The 14431-nt window shown below is 38.8% G+C and overlaps 1 protein-coding gene across 3 annotated transcripts in view; it reads right to left on the bottom strand.

Annotated features, from left to right (window-relative positions):
* Window positions 1–528: 528 nt before the first annotated feature.
* The window catches only part of FUT10 (fucosyltransferase 10), a 242347-nt gene continuing 228444 nt past the window's right edge, over window positions 529–14431 (bottom strand). The window contains exons 9-11 of one of the 3 annotated variants that reach the window (XR_007474652.1): window positions 7803–7915; window positions 5823–5914; window positions 529–3789 (exon numbers count right to left, since the gene is read on the bottom strand). The gene's annotated coding sequence lies outside the window, so the exon portion shown is untranslated. Of the gene's footprint in view, window positions 3790–5467; window positions 5915–7802; window positions 7916–14431 lie in introns of those variants that run through there. The other 2 variants (XR_007474653.1, XR_007474654.1) reach the window with 2 other exon arrangements.

The following is a 14431-nucleotide window of genomic DNA, read 5'->3' as shown; positions in this document are numbered from 1 at the left end:
AGGCAGTAGAGTAGTATGTTCCAAGTGTGCATGAAAATAACTGTCAATCTAGAATATTACATTCAATCACATTATCCTTTAATATTTAGAGCAAAATCTTAGGTGAAGACTAAAAAACTTTATTTTGACGTTCACTAAAAGATATAACAGTGATCTTTTTTCCTCTAACCCTATCATTCTACTTGAGAAACACTTCTTGGACCATGCTGTCTGCCACTATCTAGATCAGGCTTTATAAGAACTTCTGAGCCTGGGAATTCCTTGGCAGTCCAGTGGTTAGGACTCAGCACTTTCACTGACGAGGGCATGGGTTCAATCCCTGGTTGGGGAACTAAGATCCCGCAAGCCTCACAGCGCAGCCAAAAAAAACCAGAACAAAACAAACAAACAAAAAACTTCTTAACCTTTCTTCCTAGTTCAAATCTCTTCTTATTTCCACTTATTCTACACCTGTCAGACAACTCTTTATAAAATACAGATTTGGTCATATTACTGCCTACCACCCTCCCCCCACCCCACCCCCCCAGACCTCACATAGCTACCCTTTTTCTTTTTTTTTTTCCAGAAGGATATAATCTGTGAAAAAACAAATTTCGAATGAGTAAATTTTGAAGATCGAATCAACTTTATACAATGATTCATGAATTGGGCAGCATCCCAGCTAGCAAGTAGAAAGGCACTCTGAGGACCTGTACAAAATGGAAGGTTTTTAAAGGCAAAAGAGGAGTGAGACAAGGAAGTCAAAAACAAAAGGAAGGATTATTTCAGGCAAGGTCACCTTGTCACCTGAAGATTACCTCATTAGTGTGGATCAGGAAATTCCAGGCCAATCGGTTTAAAATGTCAAGCCTGGAAGATACAGAAACTGTAATTAGGTTAGGTATTAAATCTTGGTTTGCTGATGTGGGGCTGAGCACAAGTGACTCTATTCGGGGCCTGTTGTTTCTTATTTAAAATAAGTCAAAAGTTTTAAACCTGAATTTCAAAGTCTCTGCAGATCTTTCTAGTCTCTGTTCCCACTATTTATTTACTCACAGGATCAACTCAAAGATCGGTGTCAGCCAGGTCTTCTGATTTCAGACCCTAAATAGTGAGAAAACAAGTCATGTTGACTTTATTTTCTGACTTTCTGGAGAATTCACTCTACGTGTATTGCCTAAGCCCTTATATTTTACAGGAAGTCTTCCTGTTAGACACAAAATTATGAGAAATCATAGCAGAGATTTCTGATACGCATTACAGTACTAAATGGGCCCAAAGCCCATGAAGAAAATTGGTCCTTCCAATAAATATTCTCCCTATATTACTGCACAGAGTTATTTTCCTGAGGTTTTATGGCAGGGAGTCTTTTATTTGATATTTTCAGAGTTATAGGGTGTTAAGATATTATTCTGCATCCTGTACTGTTTTCAAGGTACCTTTTCTGTCTGTCAACTTTTCTTATCTTTATGGCTCCTAATCTTTGTAGCCAGTCTCCATCAACAAAATCAAGCTGCAGAAAATAAACTACAGATAAGGCTCCCTGACATGCTAATGGGATTTTTCACTGCTTCCCTTGAATTTTCTATGTCAATAATTTTTGCTGCCAGAAATTTCCTTTTGATCCTCATATCAGAAAATCCTTCCATGTGAATGGCAACTTACCACATTAAAATATTTAAAAAAGCAACTTGTTAGCAATTCATTTTTCCTTTGGATTGTATTGCCTTTTACACATCAGTCATTTTTTATCTTGGGATCACTCTTGGCACTTGTGTAGTTAAGGTGTATTATTTGCTCATTTTTTTTTGTCCTTATCAATAACTTATTTCAGTTAATTGGTTTGAGGGCTTATTAAGGTTCCTTCACCCCAGACCATCATGAATACACTATAAATTGAATCCAAAATGTATGCAGTATGGTACTTCTTGGTCCTCAACACCTTCAGCAGATCTTTTTCAAATTTTATTTTAAAATTTGAATAAACTCACTCTCACTTCTTATGTCACCTCTACTCCCTTCAGTGGCTAGGGATTGAGATAAGTGATGGAATTGCTGAGGCTCTGTGTTTACAAAAGTCTTACGAGGCAGTTCTAGTCTACTGAATTATATTGGAAGTTGCTTGCTATAAAGGTACAGCCAAGGTACCCCACCATGTACCTCTCCTCCAGTGTCCCAGTTCTCAGTTCTCCCTAGCAATCCAACAAGAAGGCTCTTGGTACATCTCAAATCCAATATGTCCCTCACTGAACTTTCTGTCCTCTTTCATTACACATCCACTCCACCTCATAACCTCTCTATTCTCACTATCACCCCCAATCTTGGCCTCCAGAATAAAAGCACTGAAACCCATCTTCAATCTAGTCATATTTACATTTCCAACCTTATTTACCATTGCCCCCTCCATAAACCACATACTCCAACTAAACCGGACCATTGGTTATTCTCTTATGATAACTATTTCTTAGTTCTATTCTCACGCTGCACCTTCAGGAAGTAACTCTATTCTCTCTCCTCCATTTGTTTATGTCCAAATCCTATCCATCCTTAAAAGTGGAGTTCAAATGCCTTGTGCAAAATATTGTGTCTTATAACCCTAGAAGTATCCTCTCTTCTCCAAACTCCTCTGGCATTTTTTCTATATTTTTCTTTCATACATGCCACTTCCTTCTGTAACTTTGGGGGATCGATGAACATACCTTATTTTTCTTAGCAGACTGCAACTTCTTGAGGACTTGATCCATTTCCTTACAAAATCATCTTTTTTTACTCTATACAATGACTGACAAGTACTTTTCACAGAGAAGGGAGGCACTGTCATGCATTTTCTTAATTACTTCATGTAATAACTCTATAAGCTCATATTATTTTTGGCCACTTTATAGGTAAGAAAATGTTTCATGGGAGAAGTAACTTGCCCCTTAGATGGGTTAAACAGATATTTAATGATATTGAGTAAATAACTGAGCAAATAGATCACTTCGTGTGAGGTGTAAAGGGATTTTATACTAAAGGAAAGATATGCTTCATCTGCCCAAAAAAGTTCACAAGCACAGTGGAGAAAGAGATCTGTTCTTGTTTTATTATTTTTTTGTGAATTGCTTCCATGGGTAAGTGAAATTGCCATGCTTTCCTATCATTTGCTCCTGTGAGGATACAAGTATCACAAAAACACTAAGTCAGTAAGGATAAAGAGAGGTGTAAATTTACATATGCAACCAATTTCCCGTAATGGTTAGACATCACCCCTCTCAGCAATAGTCTTTTGAGTAAGCACTTTTAGCCAGCTGCCAGTCTAGAAAAGAGGCAAACACTTTCTACTTTCTGGAAAAATGCATGAGTCTTCCAACTGTGACTTAGGTATTTTCCTGATGATTGCAGATGGGTTAAATGACTGATGGCTTGAATTCATCTTGATGAATTGCAAATTGATGTTCACCATCACACCAGGCTTTCTGAGTGTGGATGCCAAACAGAGAAGTTTCCCCACTTTTACCTTTTAAAAAAGAGTTACCTACAAAGAGGGGAGAAGTGAGGGGAGACATTACCTGGCAATGGAAAATGCTCCTAGATTCTTCATAGGTATCGCGTTAAGAAGTGTGGCTGAAAGGTTGGCACATCCTGGTCCTTGGACTGGAGATTTGTCAAAGCTGGTTGAGATCTGTGATTTCCTCTAGTCCAATCTCATCATTTTACTACTGGACAAAGTGAAGTGACTTGCCCAAGATTACAAGAAACACAGTGACCGAGGCTCCAGTGTTGCCTCCAAGAGCAGAAAGTAGAGGAAAATTGAAGAAGCTGCTATGTTAACTGTAAGAGAAAGCGCTGAAAAATCAGTCAAGCTCAAACCCAGTGTTGGGGATCCTCACATCTCTTCTAGGAAAAGAGCATGACCTTTGCACTAAGAAATACAATAAATTTTCTGGTTCTGCCAATTACTGTATCCTTGAGCGAAGCAGTTTCCTCATTTGCGAAATGTGATTTTTACAGTTATTTCCTTTACAGGGTTGTATGGAGGGTTACAAGAGGTAAAGTATTGAGACAAGGTCTGGGAAGCAGTAAACCATCAATAAATGTTGGTTCTACCTTCGATGAGTTTAAAGTTGAAATTCAAAAAAACAAACAAACAAAAAAAACAAAATTAAGGAATTGAAAGAGAAAAAGAAAGCCAAGCAATGTCTTTTTCAATCAGTAGAGTCCTGTGAAGACAATCTGAATCGTATTTCGTCTCTTGGACAAATAACAGAGGATATAAAGGAATTAATATAATATAATTTTTTATTAAGTGTTTAAGACGTATTGTCAATCCAAACCTGGCCTTTTTCCCTTTGCCCAGAAAACATTCTAGCCACAATAGAACTTGGAGCACGATCAATCTAATATCTTCAATAGTTTCTGGTGTGTGCATACTTTCACATAACTTTGTCTGAAAGGCTCTCCGTGGAGTCTCTCACCACCTTCATCTAATGGGCAGCAGCTGCCTGGAAACAATCCTTCTATATTACTCACCTTATCAGACCACAATAAAACACCTCCCCTCATTCTACCCTGGGAAGACTATCTGTTCTTTTGCTATTTGTAATGTTGACAGTCCCTTTTAGGGTAGTTTTTCCTACACCAGATGGTTCTGGCTTTTTAGCGTTTTTCACTAACTAGCTAATTCCTCTCTGAGTTTATCTGAATTTTAGTTTGTTTCTTTATGCACAATTTTCTACTCTCTCCTGGCATCCTACTTGGCAGTGATAATGAGAAGCAGCTGTCTGGCCTGGGCAGTGACACAGAGACACTGGTGTCATCATCATGGCTCAAAGCTTGTCATACCCACCTAGCTCAGCCCACTCCTCTTGTTGCTTTTGTAGTCAGATTTCTGATTCAAGCACCATATCAGTTTTTGTACTTTAAAGGGACCATTGTTTTTTTTCTGCTGTCCTCCCATTGGATACCCTTTACTGGATATGGGGAAAGGGGGTAGGCAAATGATGTGAGTTTGGTCTCTGTACCTTTGTAATTTTTAGAAAGCTCAGCCTTCCGCCATATCTATTTACCTATCTATGCCTCGCTCTAACTCCTCAATTGCCAGAGTGATTATGATAAATCTCTGAGTCAAACTGATAAAGAAATATTTAATACTAAGAGAAAAAGAATGGAAGAAGTAGCAAAGGTAATTACAAAAAGATCCCAATATTTGATGCCCTAGTGGCTCTAAAATGTAAGATAGTTATCTAGATATTTACTACTCAGTACTGGAATTTAAAGTAGAGATGATGTTAATCAAAAGTATTGACTCATGGACCTTTTTGTCATCTTCTCTATATATTTGATATTGAAGTATAGTAAAATGAAACCACTCAGTGGACTCACAGTTATAAATCCTGGTCCCAAGTTCTGGATCTGGCCTATGTAACTATGTAACCTCAGATTATGCATACACACACATATTTTACATGTATATATGTGTACTATATATATATGTATATATATAGCTTGAAAAAATGTACAGCAAAATTATAATTATAATAGATGTTTCAGAGACAAATTGGAATAATTTTTAAAATTCACATGTGAGAAATCACAAATAATGCAACAAAGGGAAAAGTAATTTAAAAAATTTAAATACTCTGAAAATAGTTGTACAGTTGTATGTGTGTCAGAAACTAGCTATTCATCAAACCCCATTTCTCCTCTTCTTGGGCTCAAAGACAGACTGTACTTCCCAGTATCTCTTGCAGTTAGATCTGGCCATGTGATTAAGTTGGGGTCAATAGTATATGAGTGGAGGGGAGGCACACCACTTCTAGGCTTGACCCACAAAAACCTCCGCCATGAATCCTTCATTCTCTTACCTCTTCCAGCAAGGACAGCCAACTTGGAAACCACATGTTGCCGATCTATGAAGCATCACTGCCTAGGAGATGCTGCCTGCCAATTAGAACACCTGTTTAAGAATGACACGGGCACGAAATACACTTCTTATTGGGTTAAGCCTGAGATGGGGGGTTTATCAGTTAAAAACAGCAGCAGTGACAGATGGTAAACTCAAGGGGCAGGTTGCCAAGCTGCTGGAAGTGGCATTAGTCTGATATTAATTGGGAAGAGCCCAGTGCTGACAGTTAACTGTGAAAACAGGCCTATATGAGGCTCAGCCAATGACTGGTTGAGACATAATCTGGTCAAATCAGCAGTGCCAGCAGGGATAAATTTTGAGGTCCTTAGAGGAGACTTCTGCCAATCCAACAGGCCAGTAAAGATTCCTGAACCATAAACAAACAATTCAGAGGGTTGTGATGATCCCTTTAAAAGAAAATGTTTGCTTCTGGGTATGTCCATTATGGAAAATATTCCTGTGAATTCTACATTAGAATTTGAATACCTGGAAATATCAAGAATGGCAGGTCTCAGACTGTCTCCTTTAATTTAGACTCAAATTTTTATATTTCTGTGAAGGCTTAATTGACCATGGAACTAAAATCGTGCACAGCTACCCATCAGCTTTTTTTTTTTTTACCCCATCACACTTTTATCACAATAACAATTTTACAACATAACAGATATAGAAAGCAACCAACATCTCTCCATAAATATTTTCCAGTTCTTGTCCATATGCATTTCAGTTTTACAAAGATATGGTTCTAGCATAGTGTAATTTCGCACTTTCAATTTTTTACTACACATTACAAGATAAGTACTTTCCCTGTCTTCCCTTTTAACAGCTGCTTAATGTTTCATGGTTTGTATCTGTGAACTCATTAATGATTCAGCCATTGTTGAATGTCTGAGCTACTTTTCTGGTTTAATAATTACAGATAACTGTGAAGTGAAAATATTCATAAATATGAAGTCATCCTTTTTTTAATAGAATAAATTCATCAACACTAGCTAAATATTGACATATGTCGTGAATTTTTTAAATTTATTTATTTATGGCTGTGTTGGGTCTTCGTTTCTGTGCGAGGTCTTTCTCTAGGTGTGGCAAGCGGGGGCCGCTCTTCATCGCGGTGCGCGGGCCTCTTACTATCGCGGCCTCTCTTGTTGCGGAGCACGGTCTTCGTGGCACGCGTGCTCAGTAGTTGTGGATCGCGGGCTCCAGACGCACAGGCTCAGTAATTGTGGCTCACGGGCCCAGTTGCTCCGCGGCATCTGGGATCCTCCCAGACCAGGGCTCGAACCCATGTCCCCTGCATTGGCAGGCAGATTCTCAACCACTGCACCACCAGGGAAGCCCTGAAGTCATCCTTTTTTAAGCAGATTTTCCTTGGATAATCTGGAAATCTTGGATTTCCTTGGATAATCCAAGAATGGAATAGAATAAATGTGTTAAGAGATCTTGAGACACAGTACCAAACTGTTTTCCAAAAGGGTAGTACCTATTCATCCAGGCACAGGCAAAGGATTAGATTTCTGAATGACATGTCAAGATCTCTAAATTAGGACCTGGCAATCTCCGTTTTCCATCTGGGTTTTTTTGGACATTTTAAAACCACTCTATGCCATTAGAAACAGTGGCTACCCTTGGGCGAGGAAATGACTGAAGAGGAAGCAAGCAAGGTTCTGTGGCCCTGCTTACGTTCTATTTCTTGATTTGGAAACCGATTACTCAGATGTGTTCAGTTTGTGAAGACTAGGAGAGCAGGACCCTTCAGATTGGAGCACTGTCCTCTATGTACGTCATACATCAATAACCGTCCAAGAGATATGCTGCAGGAATTTCATGAGAATGTCTGTCACATTGCAGAAAGACACACAAACGCTCTGGAACATTTTGCCAGGCACCGCTTTGGATTGGATTGGAATTATCTATATACGTCATGTGTTTTGCTACGTACCATCAAGGATGTTCCAAAGCAGCGAGTCCTGCAGGTGTTAGGAAACTGCCCCGAGTCCCAGATGACCAAACATTCTTTGTTTCCTAAACTTTGGCAGCAGTCTGATGGAGGCACTGTTAGGAAAACCAGATCTGTCAACCTGGAGCTTACTGTTTCTCAAGTTAAACTTTGGGGAACTTACCTGGTGACAAGGCCCAGGAAGGTTAGATAACTGTCCTGAGACCTGCAGCTAACTAGTGGTAGAGCTAGAACTAAACCCAGGCCTCCAGTTTCCCAGAATGGGTTTTTTTTCCCAACCTTCTCCCCAGCCTGAGACCAGTGTCAGACAAATAGTTGTTGACTGAAGTTCTTCAGTGAACTCCAGCGGGGCCTGGTTTAAGCTCTCGGCCAGTCAGCCTTTTTATTGACAGTCAAAAAATTGAGAAAAGTCCCAGACAAAAATTACAAAAATAAACAGTTTCTGAGTTTAACTAGAATTCACATGCCAGCTAGTGGTCATAAGTCTAAACAGGAACCTAAGATTAGAAAACGTTCCTTCTCCAAAATAAACTCTCCTAGGTCTGGTTCTCTGTGTTGCAAGGCTGTTACATGTTATTTCATATTTTCCACCTCATTAATTCCAAATGTGAGGCCAACAGAAATTTTATTCATTAAATCCCCAGGAATTTGTTTTACAACCAATTCAACAACTGAGGGTGTAGCCCTTTCCCTTCTCATTGTCTAAGCTCTTATATGTTTTAATAACTCACGCATCATTCCCCATACCGGGTATTAGAGATTTGGCTCTTCAGCAGAGGCAAACTCATTAAAAATTAAAGCTAAACCCAGGGGAAAGATTAGGAGCACAACTGGTGCTTCCAGTGTGGCTGTCTGGTTACTCCACAAACCCTGCTATCTGACGTTGCTCAAGCATCACACTATCACATAGGTGCAAAGTAGCAGCAGTGAAATGCAATTAATAACATCCATGAAGACTGAGGCATATCAAAGATTCAATTGGTATTATAACTAAGAACATCCAAATCTGATTTATTTGATCAAAAATTTGTCCAATTGGAAGATTCCAGATTATTCTAGATACAGCTTAGCATTATTACTGCCGTACATGTTCTGCCCACAACTCCAGTGAGGGCACGGACAATGACACCCGTCCTGACATTGGGCATCCCTCCATCCCCCTCAGTATACACAGAGCCAATGCATCTTTTAGAGGTCATTGGACTTCCCTAAGGTTAAATGTGGGGCATATATTCTTTAGTGCTTTTATGTTTTCTAAATAGATTACTATGCATCTATAAAAAAGAATTATTCCATTTCAGTCTCTAAGAATCACTTTAGTAACATTGTCCCAAACTGGAAAATGATTTTTCTCCATCAAAGTACAGAGGCAACTCACTTTTGACTCAAAAGATTACAATAGGTCCAACCTTTACACTGAACAAATTCTGGATAACTAATAACTTTTACTTTTTGATAGTGATAACGTTTTTTACATAGCACCCTTAAAAGAAAAAATGTTAGACAGTGTGTGCCATAGGCATACAAAAATACTTTTTCTCACTTTTTTAACTCAAAATATACTTGCTATAAAATCGGGTGTCCAATCAGTAGATTTTATATACACAATGTTAATCCCTAAAATAATTGTCTCATACATTTAACAAATCATTATCTCTTGCCAATATCTCTCTTTGTGATCCAAGTCTTCTGAAAAGAAGTTCAGGTTAGAATAAAGATATCTCACTGAATTATATGATTAAGTGATGAAAATCTTATATCTAAATCAAATAATGCCTTGCATTTACAGAGCTGATCTAGAGAACCTGTCAGTTAATATTAGTTCCTCACAGATTTAAAATTCCTGTTTGCCATAGCAGACATATTTATATGAGCAAGGAATTGCTTTCCTTTAAAACTCTTAGGTGTAAGAGTTCTTCATTTTGTTAGATACAAATTGTTTTAATTTCATGTATGATAAAAGACAACTGTGTTTTAAGTCTTATCATCCACCCAAATATTTTCTTATTACTACGGTTTAATGTTAACACAACATATATTTTTCTACATGTGTTCTACTTCTGATTGGGATAGAGAAAGTTGTGAGAGACTTTCACCAATTGCTTCCACCACATACTTCCCTTTGCAGGTCCCTGTTTATCTACAACCTGGAATTCAGGTTGAGGTCCACCAAAAAGAAATTTTGCTCGTCTGTATTAAATGGGATTGCAACGCGTTCCCTTGCCAAATCTGATTTCACAAATGAGCAAAATGAGAACCAGGTTCTTTCCACTACGGCATGGTCTATTATTCTTAGACCTGGGTCCTGACTTCCGCATTGGCATTGTTCTTTTATTCCTGAGTATTGTCTGCCTACTCCCTCTCCTTTTGAGTCCCTTGTCTTAGTATGGTTCGTTCAACTTCTAGCACGGAGGCCAAGAGAATCAATCAAGACAAAAGTCAGTAAGTATTTGTGCTTTTAAGACCTGCGGACCCCTGACTCAGATGCAGTGCCCTCTGGGCATTTCCTCACCAAATCCTGGTCACTTCTATTAGTAACATCAGCAAGCACCCTGGAGCATTACCAGTCACTGGGCACTGGAGCAGACCTGGTGTTCTCCATTCAATTCCCCCGGATGCAATGCCTTGAAGTCTATTCTCATACTCGAGAGACATGATCATTATTAGTCTTTTGATAGAAGCATATTTCATCTTTTCAATAAACAGAGTAGGCTTGTTTTGCCAAATGAAAATAGGAAATTGGCATCATGAGAGTAGAGGTGTTTAAAGTTGAACATCCCTTAAAATGATCCCCAATATGATAGGGGGTGTGGAATCTTTTTAACTCAAATCAAAACCTATTTGTTCGAGTCTACAGTGCATGGGGATTGGCTCTGTGACACATACGTGGATAAATAATTTTCCTCAAAGGTATATGATCTGACGGAAGGTGCTTCCCTCAGGCCCCATGAAAATGCTATCATTGACTGAAATGGAGTTTTAGATAACTTTTAAAAATTATGTCATTATGTGCCTGAATTAGTTTTCTATTGATGTGTAACAGATTACCACACAGTTAGCAGCTTAAAACAAGACCATTTATTACGTCATAGTTCTGAGGGTCAACAGTCAAGGCACAGTAAGACTGGGCTTTCTGCCTAGGATTTTATGAAGCTGAAATCAAGATGTTGACTATGCTCTAATCTGGAACGATGGGTGCTCTTCAAGCTCATTCACATTGTTGGCAGAGTACAGTTCTTTGTGGCTGTAGGACTGAAGTCCTTATTTCTTTGCTGGCTATCAGCTGGGGCCCACTCAACTCTTGGAGACTGCCCACAATTTTACAACAAACAGTGGAGATCTTCAGAGCTAGCAATGGAGAATCCCCCTTGTGTCAAATTTCTCTCATTCTTTGAATCTCTTCCGCTAGCAAGAACCCCATCCTTTTTGTTGGTTTGTTTGTTGTTGTTGTTGTTGTGGTACGCGGGCCTCTCACTGCTGTGGCCACTCCCGTTGCAGAGCACAGGCTCCGGACGCGCAGGCTCAGCAACCATGGCTCACGGGCCCAGCCGCTCCGCGGCATGTGGGATCTTCCCGGACCGGGGCAGGAACCCGTGTTCCCTGCATCAGCAGGCGGACTCCGAACCACTGCACCACCAGGGAAGCCTTTTTAAGGGCTCACCTGATTACCTGTCAGGTAATAACCTGTCAGGCCCATAAAGGATAATCTCCTATTTTCAGATCAACAATTATGGGACCTCAATTAATCTGCACTTTTGCAGCAGCACTCAGACCTGTGTTTGATTGAATAACTGGGAAAATTGTGTATATACCAGGAATCTTGGAAGCTATCTTAGAATTCTGCCTATGACAGTGCCAGAATACAAGTGTGTTAAATCATTTTTTACTAGAGGAGGTTGTTTAATCCAAATATTTTCTATCCTACCTTCTTGCATACTTATTTATGGAATTCGATTTTTATTGCTGCCATTATAAATTCCCCCAAACTGATGACTCAAACTTTACAAATATATTATCTTACAGTTCTATAGGTCAGAAGTCTGACACAGGTCTTACTGGGATAAAATTGAGATATCAACAGGGCTGTATTCCTTTCCAAAGGCCTTTTCCAGCTTCTAGAGGCTGCCACATTCTATAGCTCATGGTTCCCTTCCCCCACCTTCTAAGCTAACAATGGTCCTTCTCATGCTACCATCTCTCTGGTTGTCTTGCACCAGGGAAACATTCTCTACTTTTAAGGACTCAGGTGATCGATCAGGTTAAGGCCACCTAAATAATCCAAAATAACTTCTCCATCTCTAGATTCTTCTCCTAGTCACATCTGTAAAGTCCCTTTTGCCATGTAAAGTCACATTCATAGATTCCAAGGATCAGGGCATGACCTTTTCTAGAGGCCATGATTCTACCTACCTATCTTTCAAAATAGAGGCCTGGGGACCTCTCAGCCCATTTCATTTTTTCTTTTATTTAAACCATATCTTCAAAGACCAAAGAACCATGGCTTAGAAAGCATGTGATACATATATCTAATGGACAGTATATCCTGGAATAGTGGATATTGAGCATTGTATAATGACATGCTTCACAACTGATACAGCATGATAATCCAGCCAAAGATAAGAAAATCTGTCAAAAGATACAAATTTCTGATTATAAGATGAATAAGTTCTGGGGAGCTAATATGCAGCATGATGATTATAGTTAATTATACTGCGTTATATACTTGAAAGTTCCTGAGAGACTAGATCTCAAATGTTCTTATTGCAAAAAAGAAATAGTAATTGTGTAATGTAATGGAAATGTTAGCTAACGCTATGGCGGTGATCATTATTGCAATATGTAAGTGTATTGAATTAACTGATTGTATACCTTCAACTTACACAATGTTACATGTCAATTATGTCTCAATGAAGCTGGAAAAAAAAGAGAAGCTGTGCTTAAGAGGAAGAAAATAAAACTCAGTAATACATGCAATTGAATTTGTGAGCTCCAGTTTTTCCTGAAGTGTGCTCCATGGGAATTAAATTTCTATGGCATTAATAGTTGTTTCACAAGGAGCCATGTACATACCATGAACATACGTTTGGGAAATGTCGAGTTAAACAAGTTAAACTGATTCCCTCTCCAAGTCCTTAATGTGCTAATGTACATTGTGAATCTGTAAGAGAGTAACATGTGCTCTTATTGGGTCAAAAAAAATTGCTTTTAAAGGGTAAATCGAGTTTGAGAACTGGAGGTGTCTATTTAGTTTGCTGCACATCCTTCTGCTATTGTTTTCAATTGACACTTCGTTGCTTGTTTCTCTTCTTTTTATTCTTCCCTTCCTTCCTTATTTGTTTCTTATCCTCCTTTCTTATTTCCCACCTTCATTCCTTCCCTTATTTTTTTTAAAAAATTATTTATTTTATTTATTTATTTTTGGCTGCATTTGGTCTTCATTGCTGTGCACGGGCTTTCTCTAGCTGCGACAAGCGGGGACTACTCTTCGCTGTGGTGCGCGGGCTTCTCATTGCAGTGGCTTCTCTTGTTGTGCAGCACAGGCTCTAGGTGTGCGGGCTTCAGTACTTGTGGCACATGGGCTCAGTAGATGTGACTCGCAGGCTCTAGAGCACAGGCTCAGTAGTTGTGGCGCATGGGCTTAGTTGCTCCGCGGTACGTGGGATATTCCTGGACCAGGGCTTAAACCCATGTCCCCTGCATTGGCAGCTGGATTCTTAACCACTGTGCCACCAGGGAAGCCCCTTCCCTTATTTTTTAACCTAGAGTCATCCCCTAATATAAATGAGACTTAAAATGCATGCAGTTGCAAGAAGGCTTGGTCTGGTTAAAATCAGAAATACAAAGAACTGTTGTTAAGAAAGAAAATGGGAGAAGAAGTTACAAGAGAGGATGATGCTTATTGAATCTTGACATTTTGATTGTGTTTCTCTGATTTATTGGACACAATAAGACTAAACATTTCCTGAACAAAGGATTAAGGATTTATTTCTTTTGCTTTATCTCCTTTTCCTTTTAACTTCATAATCTTTCCAAGTTTGTCATCCATTCAGTCCCAGTTACTCTTCAGAGGGGCCTTAACAACCTGAATAAATTTACCACTAAGCTATAATAGAAGTTCCTTTATATACTATCACCAGGCAAGGAGTGATTCTGATTTATTGAATATTGTAGATAGCTTAATCCAAACCATAACACTAACATTTGCTTTTCAGTTTAATCGTTTTTGGCACACTATAAAATTTATAACACAATTCCTTCATTACTAAGAAGAATATGTTAACTATTTCTAATGATATCATTTTGAAAAAAAAATCATAACATGATGAAAATCAAATATATGTTTATGGGATGTGGACAAGTGTAAGGCTACTTGACACTATGCTAAATGGCTCCAAAATATTGTTTTCCCATTTGGTTCAAGTGTCTCCTTCCTCATCCCACTTTCTGCTCTGTCACACTGTCTGCTTTTGAGACTATCCACTCTGCTTTGATCACTCTTTTTTTTTTTTAAACATCTTTATTGGAGTATAATTGCTTTACAATGTTGTGTCCATTTCTGCTGTATAACAAAGTGAATCAGCTGTATGTATACATATATCCCCATATCCCTT

Source organism: Orcinus orca, chromosome 21 (genome assembly GCF_937001465.1).
Source record: "Orcinus orca chromosome 21, mOrcOrc1.1, whole genome shotgun sequence".
Classification (NCBI taxonomy): Eukaryota; Metazoa; Chordata; class Mammalia; order Artiodactyla; family Delphinidae; genus Orcinus; species Orcinus orca.
Note: the sequence above shows the minus strand (reverse complement) of the source record. Positions and strands in the feature narration are given on the sequence as shown.